The 15,541-nt window shown below is 45.0% G+C and overlaps 1 long non-coding RNA gene across 1 annotated transcript in view; it reads right to left on the bottom strand.

Moving 5' to 3' along the window:
• Positions 1-15,541, bottom strand: part of LOC134935352 (uncharacterized) — a 340,366-nt gene that overhangs the window by 299,549 nt on the left and 25,276 nt on the right. The window contains exon 2 of the long non-coding RNA XR_010180082.1: positions 44-120. This is a non-coding gene — a long non-coding RNA (uncharacterized LOC134935352). The remainder of the gene's footprint in view (positions 1-43; positions 121-15,541) is intronic.

Genomic DNA, 15,541 nt, shown 5'->3' with positions numbered 1-15,541 from the left:
CATTAAGTCACCTACAAGGTACAGAGGCTTATTCATTTGTTACCTGGCTCCTACACGCATACACTCTACTGCAAGGTGAATTTTGACATTCATATCACGGATTCATTTCAGAACTTTCACCTGCAAATGGGATTACAAATGCAATCATTAGTACAGATTCCCCGAGAAGCTTTCATAGTATTACAATTAGATTTCCCATTCTAGCAGCATCTAAATCAATATGATATGATTAGTTACTCTTGCGGATTACATGCTGCTGTACAAAACCTTCACACGCCGAAATCTGGGTAATTTAATCAAGCTGTAATGGATTCTGGGAAGGCTTCCACTGTCGAAAAACTTAAAATGATTCTATCTGTGTAATAACTTGTCATTATGCACTTGCAGCTGAGATGCTGGACAGGGTGAAAGTGGATACCAGTGATTAAAACAGATCACATTTTATCATTGAAAGTAGTCACATCTGCCTAATTCACTTATCATAGTGAATCAGAAAGTATGAACATGTCAAAGCCAACTTCCATGCATACATTTTATAATTAAAGTGTGTTTCTATGACCCTTAATGCTGAGCTTGGATACAAAATGCATGTTTAAAGTATATCAATAGTACATCAAATGATGGGGTGGAAAAAATAGTCCGGGAAGTAAATTGCTTTAAAATATCAATATAAATGCATAAATACATTAAAATGTATTTAAATGGAAATATGTACATTATTTACATAAATACACCATGCAAATAAACTGCAGTTTATTCTAAAAAGCCAATATGCCATTATTACAGTATATACATCTGTAACAAATCCTTGGATGGTTCATTCTAAAAGAAAAAGAAAAAACATTAAAAAGTGAAGAATTATGAGCATAAATATTTTACATATACATTATACAAAAACACACACACATATATATATTAGAGATGAGCGCCTGAAATTTTTCGGGTTTTGTGTTTTGGTTTTGGGTTCGGTTCCGCGGCCGTGTTTTGGGTTCGAACGCGTTTTGGCAAAACCTCACCGAATTTTTTTTGTCGGATTCGGGTGTGTTTTGGATTCGGGTGTTTTTTTCAAAAAACACGAAAAAACAGCTTAAATCATAGAATTTGGGGGTCATTTTGATCCCAAAGTATTATTAACCTCAAAAACCATAATTTACACTCATTTTCAGTCTATTCTGAATACCTCACACCTCACAATATTATTTTTAGTCCTAAAATTTGCACCGAGGTCGCTGTGTGAGTAAGATAAGCGACCCTAGTGGCCGACACAAACACCGGGCCCATCTAGGAGTGGCACTGCAGTGTCACGCAGGATGTCCCTTCCAAAAAACCCTCCCCAAACAGCACATGACGCAAAGAAAAAAAGAGGCGCAATGAGGTAGCTGTGTGAGTAAGATTAGCGACCCTAGTGGCCGACACAAACACCGGGCCCATCTAGGAGTGGCACTGCAGTGTCACGCAGGATGGCCCTTCCAAAAAACCCTCCCCAAACAGCACATGACGCAAAGAAAAAAAGAGGCGCAATGAGGTAGCTGTGTGAGTAAGATTAGCGACCCTAGTGGCCGACACAAACACCGGGCCCATCTAGGAGTGGCACTGCAGTGTCACGCAGGATGTCCCTTCCAAAAAACCCTCCCCAAACAGCACATGACGCAAAGAAAAAAAGAGGCGCAATGAGGTAGCTGACTGTGTGAGTAAGATTAGCGACCCTAATGGACCCCCCCCAAAAAAGAAGCAATTAATCTCTCCTTGCACAAACTGGCTCTACAGAGGCAAGATGTCCACCTCATCTTCACCCTCCGATATATCACCGTGTACATCCCCCTCCTCACAGATTATCAATTCGTCCCCACTGGAATCCACCATCTCAGCTCCCTGTGTACTTTGTGGAGGCAATTGCTGCTGGTCAATGTCTCCGCGGAGGAATTGATTATAATTCATTTTAATGAACATCATCTTCTCCACATTTTCTGGATGTAACCTCGTACGCCGATTGCTGACAAGGTGAGCGGCGGCACTAAACACTCTTTCGGAGTACACACTTGTGGGAGGGCAACTTAGGTAGAATAAAGCCAGTTTGTGCAAGGGCCTCCAAATTGCCTCTTTTTCCTGCCAGTATAAGTACGGACTGTGTGACGTGCCTACTTGGATGCGGTCACTCATATAATCCTCCACCATTCTATCAATGTTGAGAGAATCATATGCAGTGACAGTAGACGACATGTCCGTAATCGTTGTCAGGTCCTTCAGTCCGGACCAGATGTCAGCATCAGCAGTCGCTCCAGACTGCCCTGCATCACCGCCAGCGGGTGGGCTCGGAATTCTGAGCCTTTTCCTCGCACCCCCAGTTGCGGGAGAATGTGAAGGAGGAGATGTTGACAGGTCGCGTTCCGCTTGACTTGACAATTTTGTCACCAGCAGGTCTTTCAACCCCAGCAGACTTGTGTCTGCCGGAAAGAGAGATCCAAGGTAGGCTTTAAATCTAGGATTGAGCACGGTGGCCAAAATGTAGTGCTCTGATTTCAACAGATTGACCACCCGTGAATCCTTGTTAAGCGAATTAAGGGCTGCATCCACAAGTCCCACATGCCTAGCGGAATCGCTCCGTGTTAGCTCCTCCTTCAATGTCTCCAGCTTCTTCTGCAAAAGCCTGATGAGGGGAATGACCTGACTCAGGCTGGCAGTGTCTGAACTGACTTCACGTGTGGCAAGTTCAAAGGGCATCAGAACCTTGCACAACGTTGAAATCATTCTCCACTGCACTTGAGACAGGTGCATTCCACCTCCTATATCGTGCTCAATTGTATAGGCTTGAATGGCCTTTTGCTGCTCCTCCAACCTCTGAAGCATATAGAGGGTTGAATTCCACCTCGTTACCACTTCTTGCTTCAGATGATGGCAGGGCAGGTTCAGTAGTTTTTGGTGGTGCTCCAGTCTTCTGTACGTGGTGCCTGTACGCCGAAAGTGTCCCGCAATTTTTCTGGCCACCGACAGCATCTCTTGCACGCCCCTGTCGTTTTTTAAAAAATTCTGCACCACCAAATTCAAGGTATGTGCAAAACATGGGACGTGCTGGAATTTGCCCATATTTAATGCACACACAATATTGCTGGCGTTGTCCGATGCCACAAATCCACAGGAGAGTCCAATTGGGGTAAGCCATTCCGCGATGATCTTCCTCAGTTGCCGTAAGAGGTTTTCAGCTGTGTGCGTATTCTGGAAACCAGTGATACAAAGCGTAGCCTGCCTAGGAAAGAGTTGGCGTTTGCGAGATGCTGCTACTGGTGCCGCCGCTGCTGTTCTTGCGGCGGGAGTCCATACATCTACCCAGTGGGCTGTCACAGTCATATAGTCCTGACCCTGCCCTGCTCCACTTGTCCACATGTCCGTGGTTAAGTGGACATTGGGTACAGCTGCATTTTTTAGGACACTGGTGACTCTTTTTCTGAGGTCTGTGTACATTTTCGGTATCGCCTGCCTAGAGAAATGGAACCTAGATGGTATTTGGTACCGGGGACACAGTACCTCCAACAAGTCTCTAGTTGGCTCTGCAGTAATGATGGATACCGGAACCACGTTTCTCACCACCCAGGATGCCAAGGCCTCAGTTATCCGCTTTGCAGTAGGATGACTGCTGTGATATTTCATCTTCCTCGCAAAGGACTGTTGAACAGTCAATTGCTTACTGGAAGTAGTACAAGTGGACTTACGACTTCCCCTCTGGGATGACCATCGACTCCCAGCGGCAACAACAGCAGCGCCAGCAGCAGTAGGCGTTACACGCAAGGATGCATCGGAGGAATCCCAGGCAGGAGAGGACTCGTCAGAATTGCCAGTGACATGGCCTGCAGGACTATTGGCATTCCTGGGGAAGGAGGAAATTGACACTGAGGGAGTTGGTGGGGTGGTTTGCGTGAGCTTGGTTACAAGAGGAAGGGATTTACTGGTCAGTGGACTGCTTCCGCTGTCACCCAAAGTTTTTGAACTTGTCACTGACTTATTATGAATGCGCTGCAGGTGACGTATAAGGGAGGATGTTCCGAGGTGGTTAACGTCCTTACCCCTACTTATTACAGCTTGACAAAGGGAACACACGGCTTGACACCTGTTGTCCGCATTTCTGGTGAAATACCTCCACACCGAAGAGCTGATTTTTTTGGTATTTTCACCTGGCATGTCAACGGCCATATTCCTCCCACGGACAACAGGTGTCTCCCCGGGTGCCTGACTTAAACAAACCACCTCACCATCAGAATCCTCCTGGTCAATTTCCTCCCCAGCGCCAGCAACACCCATATCCTCCTCATCCTGGTGTACTTCAACACTGACATCTTCAATCTGACTATCAGGAACTGGACTGCGGGTGCTCCTTCCAGCACTTGCAGGGGGCGTGCAAATGGTGGAAGGCGCATGCTCTTCACGTCCAGTGTTGGGAAGGTCAGGCATCGCAACCGACACAATTGGACTGTCCTTGTGGATTTGGGATTTCGAAGAATGCACAGTTCTTTGGTGTGCTGCTTTTGCCAGCTTGAGTCTTTTCATTTTTCTAGCGAGAGGCTGAGTGCTTCCATCCTCATGTGAAGCTGAACCACTAGCCATGAACATAGGCCAGGGCCTCAGCCGTTCCTTGCCACTCCGTGTGGTAAATGGCATATTGGCAAGTTTACGCTTCTCCTCCGACAATTTTATTTTAGGTTTTGGAGTCCTTTTTTTTCTGATATTTGGTGTTTTGGATTTGACATGCTCTGTACTATGACATTGGGCATCGGCCTTGGCAGACGACGTTGCTGGCATTTCATCGTCTCGGCCATGACTAGTGGCAGCAGCTTCAGCACGAGGTGGAAGTGGATCTTGATCTTTCCCTAATTTTGGAACCTCAACATTTTTGTTCTCCATATTTTAATAGGCACAACTAAAAGGCACCTCAGGTAAACAATGGAGATGGATACTAGTATACAATTATGGACTGCCTGCCGACTGCAGACACAGAGGTAGCCACAGCCGTGAACTACCGTACTGTACTGTGTCTGCAGCTAATATAGACTGGTTGATAAAGAGAAGATGTCTATGTAACTATGTATGTATAAAGAAGACTGAAAAAAATCCACGGTTAGGTGGTATACAATTATGGACGGACTGCCTGCCGAGTGCAGACACAGAGGTAGCCACAGCCGTGAACTACCGTACTGTACTGTGTCTGCAGCTAATATAGACTGGTTGATAAAGAGAAGATGTCTATGTAACTATGTATGTATAAAGAAGAATGAAAAAAAACCACGGTTAGGTGGTATACAATTATGGACGGACTGCCTGCCGAGTGCAGACACAGAGGTAGCCACAGCCGTGAACTACCGTACTGTACTGTGTCTGCAGCTAATATAGACTGGTTGATAAAGAGAAGATGTCTATGTAACTATGTATGTATAAAGAAGAATGAAAAAAATCCACGGTTAGGTGGTATTACAATTATGGACGGACTGCCTGCCGAGTGCAGAGACACAGAGGTAGCCACAGCCGTGAACTACCGTACTGTGTCTGCTGCGACTGGATGATAAATGATATAAAAAATATATATATATCACTACTGCAGCCGGACAGGTATATATTATATATTATATAATGACGGACCTGCTGGACACTGTCTGTCAGCAGAATGAGTTTTATTTTTATAGAATAAAAAAAAAAAAAAACACACAAGTGAAGTCACACGACGAGTGTTTAACTTTTTCAGGCAATCACAATATAAGTATACTACTAACTATACTGGTGGTCAGTGTGGTCAGGTCACTGGTCAGTCACACTGGCAGTGGCACTCCTGCAGCAAAAGTGTGCACTGTTTAATTTTAATATAATATGTACTCCTGGCTCCTGCTATAACCTATAACTGGCACTGCAGTAGTGCTCCCCAGTCTCCCCCACAATTATAAGCTGTGTGAGCTGAGCAGTCAGACAGATATATATAATATTATATATAGATAATAGATGATGCAGCACACTGGCCTGAGCCTGAGCAGTGCACACAGATATGGTATGTGACTGACTGAGTCACTGTGTGTATCGCTTTTTTCAGGCAGAGAACGGATATATTAAATAAACTGCACTGTGTGTCTGGTGGTCACTCACTATATAATATATTATGTACTCCTGGCTCCTGCTATAACCTATAACTGGCACTGCAGTAGTGCTCCCCAGTCTCCCCCACAATTATAAGCTGTGTGAGCTGAGCAGTCAGACAGATATATATAATATTATATATAGATAATAGATGATGCAGCACACTGGCCTGAGCCTGAGCAGTGCACACAGATATGGTATGTGACTGAGTCACTGTGTGCTGTGTATCGCTTTTTTCAGGCAGAGAACGGATTATAAAGTAAACTGCACTGTCCTCACTAGTAAACTCTCTCCACTCAGTCTCTACACTTCTACAGTAACAGTACTCCTCCTAGTCAGCTCCAGTAAATCTCTCTCAGTCTCTTATAATCTAAATGGAGAGGACGCCAGCCACGTCCTCTCCCTATCAATCTCAATGCACGTGTGAAAATGGCGGCGACGCGCGGCTCCTTATATAGAATCCGAGTCTCGCGATAGAATCCGAGCCTCGCGAGAATCCGACAGCGTCATGATGACGTTCGGGCGCGCTCGGGTTAACCGAGCAAGGCGGGAAGATCCGAGTCGCTCGGACCCGTGAAAAAAAACATGAAGTTCTGGCGGGATCGGATTCAGAGAAACCGAACCCGCTCATCTCTAATATATATATATATATATATATATATATATACATACACATACATACATACATACACACACACACACACACACACACACACACACACACACACACACACACACATACATATATTTTTTAGGGAATAAGGAACTGGATTAGTGATCTACGAAAATATACTTGTCCTTGAATGATAAAAGTAAATGGATTGAGATAATTTAATCATCCCAAAGTGTCCTCAGAACTTGACTTGTTAATTAATCTTTAAATGACCATCTGTTGCACATATAAGTTGTGCAGGTCAGGAGACTTCCGGTTTCCAGCATGGAGGAGTAAGCAGCAGCTCCTGTGAGCTCCTCAGTTACCACCAGCTTATCCAAGTATCGCCAAGGTCTGCAGTCTCGCCCCGCTCTCTATCCCTCTCTGCGCTGACACCCGGTCACTTGGAGAAGTTCCTGGGCACCCAGGCTTCTTCCAAAATACCGTCGCCAGCTCTCCCTCCCAGGCAGGATAAATGGCGCGTCGATCACAACATGGCGCCGACCGCGGCTGCAGCTCCAAGAACGTCAGCAGCCAAAAAGGCCATTACTGCTACCGCTGGAGACCCTGACCAAGCACAGGTGCGTGATACTTCTTCCCTCACTTATAACGAAATAGTGGCAGCAATTCATAACACTATGGCTCCGCTGCTGCAGAAGGCAGTTAGTAATATTACCTCACAGCTGCAGCAGCTCGCATACAGGGTGTCAGACACAGAAGAGTGTCTAGGATCCACAATTGATGATGTTTCATCACTAAAATACTCAGTTGCAGTACTGGAAAAAGATAATAAAAGCCTTCAAGATAAACTTGATAATATTGAAATTCGCACATTTCGCAATAACTTTCGTTTGGTGGGATTGCCAGAATCAATTAAAGCGCCAAGCCTTGAGAATTTTGTGCGTAACTTTCTCCCAAGACTCTTACACATTGAGGCAGAGTGCTATGACATGGTGATAGAGCGTATCCACAGGATGGGAGATCAATCCCGCACTGGCTCTAACAAACCACGTGTGGTTATCTTCAAGACTATGAACTTTTTACACAACACAGCTATTTGGAGAGCCTCACGCAGAGTGGAAAACCTCCAGTGGGAAGGTAGCTCTCTGAGAATCTTTCAAGACTAATCCACAAAGCTTATTCCCCCATTTGTGACTTCTTGGTTAAAGATAAGCGCAAATTTGCTATGCTATAACGTGCGTGTCTCAGTTTATTCCAAGGGTCTTCCTTTATTGACTTTACAAATCCCAAAGATGCTGAAGTGTTCCTGAAAGAAGAAAGGGAGTCTCTTCTTTCTGACATCCCGAAGTGTAATTAAAAGCTGCTTCTAAATCGGATTTGGTTCTACAAGGCAATTCACCTATATTGGCTAATATGTTCCAAGTTTTTGCCAACTATTATTTTACTTACCTGATAATCTTTTCATGTGGCTCTTAGACGACACAGATTTCTGCTTATTTGACTTATGTTTGAGCATTTTTATACATTCATGATGGGTACTGGCGGTATATGAGGAAGCTCTGCCGTTAATAAGTACATAACTTTCTATTTTGTATGGTTATCGTTGCTTCACCTGAAGTCCAGTTTTGGACCATTCTGGATGATGTTTGCATCATTACTTGGGTTTGTTAGTTTTTTGTGTGCTGTATGTTTTTCTCTTTCCTAGTCTGTTGTCTTGTCTCTCTCCTCTTGTGACTTTCCTCTCCATTTCTCCAGTCTCCCCTACCTCCCCAGATGTTGAAATTTCATATGTAACGTCGAAGCCTGATATTTTTCTTACACTGTTCCCTATAGGGCGAGCATTAAAATTGGTACTCTAAACGTAGGGGGTATCAATACCCCAGCCAAACATAGAAAAATTTTGTTATACCTTAATAAACATAATATCGATATTGCTTGCTTGCAAGAGACGCATTTGGTTTTACAGGAAACAAAGAAGTTGCAGATGCTAAATTGGTCTTTACTGGGAGCTGCATCCCTTAATTCGAAATCTTGAGGTGTGGTCATATTGGCCAGGCGATCTCTTCCTATAGAGGTCCTATCTGTAGATTCTGACATTGAAGGTTGATATGTTATAAATGACTTCCGGCTGGGTGAAAAACAATTTCAAAATTGTAACGTCTATGCTCCTACCAATTATAAAAAAGCTTTCTTTACCTCCCTTATGGGCAAATTATATTTATGTAACCTTTCCTCTCTGATTTTATGTGGGGACCTTAATTTAGTTTAATCTCAGTATCTAGACAGATCTCATTACAGCACCTCCCTTAGGCCTCTTCCGAAAATAGGAGTCCCGTGGCTAGCTAAACGTCCAAACTTAATAGATTCCTGGCGAGCTATTAACCCTACAGAGAAATAATTATCTTGCATCTCCATGGCCCATAATACTTGGTCCCGAATAGATTATATCCTAATTGCCTCTACCCTCTTCTCGAATGTTGTACAGGCTATGATAGAGCTGGCATCTTTATCTGATCATAGTTTGGTCTAGATTGAAAGGACCTATTTACACGAATCTAACCCTAATCCTCTTTGGAAATTCCCCTTTCATTTGGCAAACTCCATTGGTTTTAGAAATAGATTAGATGTGACCTGGGATAATTTCAAACTCAATAACTCTATTCACGAAATCGAAAATCCCTCTCTCTTCTGGCAGACTACTAAAACGGTCTTAAGAGGCGAAGTAATTTCCTATTGTGCCCATATTAAAAAGCAATGTAATCTTTTATATTTAGATAGACAACAATCGTTGACATCAGCTTATCAAACTTTCAAATTAAACCCTACTGTAGAAGACAAAAAGCTATATCTTACGGCTAAGACCAACTTTAATGATCTTTTGCAATCTATAGGTGATGAGCATTATTTTAATGTCAGTTATAAATCCCACTGTTACGGGAACAAAACTGGCAGGCTTCTTACCAAACTCCTAACAGGGTCCAGAAAACCTATAGCGGTTCATCCATTATGCACCTTAGATGGCTCATTTTCTACTTCCAATAGTCAAATAACTGAAATTATGCAGGATTTCTATGTGAATCTATACACTTCTCCTCTCTCTTCCCCTACTAGTAAGTCTCAGGATATTCCTGCTCCTTACTCTTCTTATTCACTTCAATTCTGGGAATCCCTTCCCCTACCCCAGGTGCAGGTAGACTCTATCCCTTCCTTTACTTCTCCTATTACTTTGACCAAAGTTTCCTCAGCTATTAAACAATTAAAACTCTCCAAAGCTTCTAGCCCAGACGGTTACTCGAACGAGTTCCATAAGATGTTATCGCCAAAAATCTGTTCTACTTTACACTCTGTTTATAATCAGATACTGACCGATTGGATTCTCCCTGATCACTTCACTGCCGCAGTAATAAAAGTTTTACCTAAACCAGGTAGAGACTTAGCATTACCAGAATCATATAGGCCAATAGTTATTAAATGTCGACTACAAAATCTTCACAAAAACGTTAGCTGACAAACTCAAACTAATCCTTCCGTTGTTTGTTCACAAAGACCAAACCGGCTTTATAACAGGTATACACTCGGTAGTGACCCTCAGGAGAGTCCTTTCGGTCATACATCATGTTTCTTCTAACTCCTTTTCGGATTCTCTTAATCATTTAATTCTTACCCTAGACGCAGAAAAGGCCTTCAACCTTTTATTGTGGCCTCATCTGTTTCATACCTTAGATAATTTTGGCTTTCCAAAAGGCTTTGTTTCAATTATTTGATCTCTCTATTCCTCTCCATCTTCTAGTGTTGCATGTAATGGTGTTCTTTCGTCCCCTTTTCCATTGCAGAGAGGAACCAGACAGGGTTGCCCCCTTTCCCCTCTCCTCTTTGATTTGTACATTGAACCCCTAGCTACTGCGATTCAAAACTCTCCATTAATCCACGGAATCAAAATTGGATCGGAAGAATTAAAAGATAGCCTTATTTGCCGACGATACCTTATTGTTCCTAGCAAAACCAGAACAATCTCTTCCAGCTATACTTAATTTAATAGCCTCCTTTGGATCTATCTGTGGATGGCCCCACCGGTGAATTAACTGTTTGGATCCACACATGATCCGTGAGTAGGTGAGTAGTCAGATCGATGCTGTGCAGTAGACGCTCCCTGGACACAGCCTTTATTAGGAGATCATCCAAATAGGGGACTATGTTCACACCCATCATGTGTAGCTGTAGCATCATCTCCGCCATGACCTTGGTGAAGACCCTCGGAGCTGTGGATAATCCAAAGGGTAAGGCCTGGAACTGGAAATGGTCATCCAAGAGGGTGAACCTGAGGTAACCCTGATGAGGGTGCCACATGGGAATGTGCAGGTAAGCATCCTTGACATCCGGAGATACCAGGAACTCCGCCTCCTCCAGAGTGGATACTACCATCCTCAGAGACTCCATCGTGAATTTGGACACCTGCAGATACAGGTTGAGAGATTTCAGATTCAAGATGGGGCGCACCGAATCGTCTGGCTTGGGAACGACAAAGACTAGTAAAAACCCCTATTGCGTAATGGAGGAGGTACAGGAACTACCACCCCTGTCTCAAAAGTTTTTGAATAGCCCCTTATAAGGTAACTTTTGCTGTGGGCAAAGCTGGTAAGCCCGATTTGAAAAACCTGAGAGGAGGGAATGTTTGAAATTCCAGCCGGTATCTGTGGGAAACGAGGTCCCTCACCCAAGGATCCCGGCAGGACTCCGCCCACACATGGGCGAAGTGTTGAAGGCGAGCACTTACCTGAAACTCGCCTTGCTGCTGGGGCCAACAGTCACACAGAAGGCTTAATGGTAGGGGATCCGATAGTCTGGTCCAGGGAGACGGCAGGTGCAGGTTTACGGGACTTACCACAAGCTCATCTGTAAGTGGTGGAGACCCCTCGGCCCCTGCCTCTGAACCTAGCCACACAAAAGGACTGCAAAGAGGGTCCGGTGTAAGAACATTTAGCTGGTGGCGCAGCCAACGGCAGATAGGTAGACCTACCCGCCGTCGCTTGGGAGATCCACTTATTTAATTCATCTCCAAACAAGGCATCAACTGTAAAGGAAAGATTTTCTACACCCTTTTTGGAGTCAGCGTCCGCCACCTATTGACGTAACCACAGAGCTCTGTGCGCTGAGACAGCCATAGCAGTAGTGCGGCCATTTATCTTACACAACTCCTTAATAGCCTTGCTCATAAAATTTGCAGCATCCTGTATATGTTGCAAAAGACTAACGACCTCATCCCGGGGTAGAGAGTCTAAACCATCAATAACATTATCAGACCACTTTACCACAGCCCTGGAGATCCACCCACAAACTATTGAGGGGCGCTGTGCTGCGCCTGCTGCCGTATAAATTGCCTTGAGCGTTGTCTCAATTTTATGGTCAGCTGGCTCCTTCAGGGATACAGCCCCGCGGACAGGTAGTACCAATTTATTAGACAGTCTGGATACAGATGTATCGACCAACAGGGGGTTTTCCCAGACCTCTCTATCCTCAGCTGGAAGGGAAAAGGTAGATAAATTTTTTTTAAGATTCCTCAGAGGTTTTTATCAGGGTTTAACCAGGCCTCCCTGGCCAGGGAGTTTAACTCTATAGACACCGGTAAGGTAGCTGAACTCCTGGGTCTAACATTAAAGTATAACTCCTCCTCTGGTTCCGCCTCCTGATCCGGTATGTGGAGGACCTCGCTTACAGCAAAATGAGAGCCTCCACCCCAGGGGACAGAGAGCTGTCTTCGTCAATATCATCATCATCCACATCTGGCTGATCAGAGTCCGAATCAGACTGGAGAATCTGTGGCAGTGAGCGTTTATGGGAAGCCACTAGAGGGGGCTGAGAAGCCTTCCTGGAATCTGCTGCCTTAGTCACACAATCAATGGAGTGTTTCAACATCTGTCTCTCTTTTAGCTGCAGCTAGTTCAGAATTTACAATTTGAATCATGCTTTTAAAGCTATCTAACCAGTCAGGTGCCTGTGAGCTGGGCCCCTGAGGAGATAAGGAACACTGCTCACACATGAGTGACCCCGCTGAAGACGGGGTAGAATTACAAGCAGCACACATAACCAAGTCCACAGACATTATGCAGGAAAACCACGGCCCGTGACCGTCGCCAAACTGCACTGGGAACCTGCTAACCGGGACCCCGCTGTAACACTCACTGCACCTGGTCTTCGGCATCTGTTAGAGGGTGGCGGCTAGCTGCTGGCGTGGGCACACATACTGACGTATGTGTGTTCAGCACCTCAGGAGCTCAGTGTCCTGTCAGCTGGGATTACAAACCATTAACCCTCAGGAGGTTGGTTTGGTCCCCCCTCTAAGTCCCATGAAGCAGGTAGTCGGTCTGCCAAGCTATGAAAAAGTTCAAAAGTAGGATTTTGGTACTTACCAGGTAAATCCTTTTCTTTGAATCCATAGGGGGCACTGGAGTACTCTTGGGATATGGACGGCTTCCACCGGAAGAAGGCACTGAATAAATTAATTTTTGAGACTACTCCTCCCCTCCATATCCTCGAGCACTTCAGTGTTTTTTACTGAGCCGAACAGGATCGATAGAGAGATTGACAAAAGGAGAATTACCTATAATCTCACGGACAACAATAAAGTTGACACAAAACGTAATAGACAACTAAACAGTTGACACCCTAACTGATTAACCTTTGTTAAATTTAAACCAGTCGTGAAAGTGTGTTACCATAAGAACCACTGAACTTCCTAAAACAGATAAACTGCTCTGGGTGGGCGTCCAGTGCCCCCTATGGATTCAAAGAAAAGGATTTACCTGGTAAGTACCAAAATCCTACTTTCTTTTTCATCCACTAGGGGTCACTGGAGTACTCTTGGGATGTACCAAAGTTTCCTCCGTGGCGGGAGAGCGGTTTGGCACTTGTAACACTAAACGGCCAAAGCTAGATGCTGATGCCGCGAACGTATCAAACTTGTAAAAGCGCACAAACGTGTGCACTGAAGACCAAGTAGCCGCACGGCAAAGCTGTGTCGTAGAAGCCCCACGACTCGCTGCCCATGACGTTCCCACAGAACGTGTGGAATGAGCTGTTACTGATGTAGGTGGCTGTAACCTAGCATGAAGGTAAGCCTGACGTATGGTCAGTTTGATCCATCTGGATAAGGTCTGCTTAGAGGCTGGCCAACCCCTCTTAGCCGCATCATAGAGAACAAACAACGTATCCGTCTTACGAACCGTAGACGTTCGGGATACATAGACGCGTAATGCGCGAACCACATCCAACGTTTCAGCATTCTCTGTTAATACCGGAACTACTATTGGTTGATTGATGTGAAAAGACGACACTACCTTTGGTAGAAAAGCGGGATTCGTCCGAAGTTCCGCTCTGTCATCATGAAAAACTAAATACGGTGACTTGCACGACAAGGCACCCAGATCTGAAACTCGCCTAGCCGAAGCTAAGGCTAAAAGAAAAATCGTTTTCCAAGTGAGAAATTTAATATCCACTTGTTGTAATGGTTCAAAGTAATCGGACTGTAAGAAATCTAAAACCAGATTCAAGTCCCATGGTGCTGTAGGTGGAATGAAAGGAGGCTGTATCCTCATTACACCCTGTAGAAACGTATGTATTGACGGCAACGAGGCCAATTTCCTTTGAAAGTAAATTGACAACGCAGATACCTGCCCCTTTAGTGTGGAAAGACGTAGTCCTCCATCTAACCCCATCTGTAAAAATAACAAAAGACGGGATAAATTAAAAGATGATGTCGGAAACTTCCGAGCTTCACACCAACCTATATAAGTACGCCAGATTCTGTAATAATGAGCTGCCGTAACCGGCTTCCTAGCTCGTACCATGGTTGGTATAACAGACTCCGGAATGCCCTCTCTTCTCAAGATGGCCTTTTCAACAGCCACCCCGTCAAACGCAGCCGCGCTAAATCGGGGTAAAGGAACGGACCCTGTTGTAACAGGTCCGGACGTAGTGGGAGTGGCCACGGATCGTCTGCGAGTAAACCGAGGAGATCCGAGAACCAAGTTCTCCGAGGCCAATGAGGCGCTATTAGTATGACTGTGACGGACCCTCTCTTGATCCGTTTTAGCAACAGCGGGAGCAGCGGAAACAGATACACGAGGCTGTACGGCCACGCGGCTGTGAGAGCATCCACCGCCACTGCCCTTGGATCTCTTGTTCTGGACACATATCGTGACACCTGATGATTGTGGCGGGATGCCATCAGATCCACCTGAGGGTAACCCCACCTCTGGATCAACATCTGAAACACTTCTGGATTTAATGCCCACTCTCCTGGATGAATATCCCGACGACTGAGAAAATCTGCCTCCCAGTTGTCCACTCCCGGAATGAACACTGCCGACAATATCACCTGGTGATATTCGGCCCATCTGAGGATCCGAGCTACTTCCCGCATTGCCATGCGGCTTCTCGTTCCTCCTTGTTTGTTTATGTATGCGACTGCCGTCGCATTGTCTGACTGCACCTGAACAGTCTGAAAACGAAACATGTACACTGCTTGTCTTAGAGCATTGTAAATCGCCCTGAGTTCCAGAACATTTATGGATAGCGATCTTTCGTGATCTGCCCAGAGGCCCTGGAGCCGATAACTCTGAACTACAGCTCCCCAACCTCTGAGACTTGCGTCTGTTGACAGAATTATCCAATTCACGACGCCGAATCGTCTCCCTGCAGATAGATTGTGTATTTTTAACCACCAGAGAAGAGACACCCCGACTTGTGGCGACAATCTCACCCTGTGGTGCATCTGCAGATGTGATCCCGACCATTGCGCTAACACCTCCAGTTGAAACG

This window comes from Pseudophryne corroboree, chromosome 6, assembly GCF_028390025.1.
Source record: "Pseudophryne corroboree isolate aPseCor3 chromosome 6, aPseCor3.hap2, whole genome shotgun sequence".
Classification (NCBI taxonomy): Eukaryota; Metazoa; Chordata; class Amphibia; order Anura; family Myobatrachidae; genus Pseudophryne; species Pseudophryne corroboree.
This window is presented reverse-complemented; position numbering and strand designations above follow the sequence as displayed.